The following is a 410-nucleotide window of genomic DNA, read 5'->3' as shown; positions in this document are numbered from 1 at the left end:
ATCCCTCCAGGTCGAATAAGACCTGTCCACCACCACTCTCTGGGTGCAGCCCTCCAGCCAGTTAGTGACCCATCTGACTCTGTAGATGTCGACGCCACAGTCCCCTAGTTTTTTAGGAGACTGTGAGACTGACATTTTTCCTTACCTAGCTATGAATTTAGACAGAAAGTTTCCACTGAAGGCAGTGGAAATTGACTCTTAAATTGCATAGCCAGCTCTAAAAATCTCAGCTGTGCTCTTTAAATACTTCTGCTTGACTTAAAGCATATTCCCTAATCCTTGGCTCTTTTTTGAATATGTATATGAAGCTTTAAAAAGAAAAACAACCCCCCCCCACCCCCCTCTGAATTCACTCAGTTAATCCCTACTGTTACCAACAGTTGGGCTTTGGCAGACTTGGAAGACAACAG

The sequence above is a fragment of the Alligator sinensis genome, unplaced genomic scaffold (genome assembly GCF_000455745.1).
Source record: "Alligator sinensis unplaced genomic scaffold, ASM45574v1 scaffold849_1, whole genome shotgun sequence".
In the NCBI taxonomy this organism is placed as follows: Eukaryota; Metazoa; Chordata; order Crocodylia; family Alligatoridae; genus Alligator; species Alligator sinensis.
Note: the sequence above shows the minus strand (reverse complement) of the source record.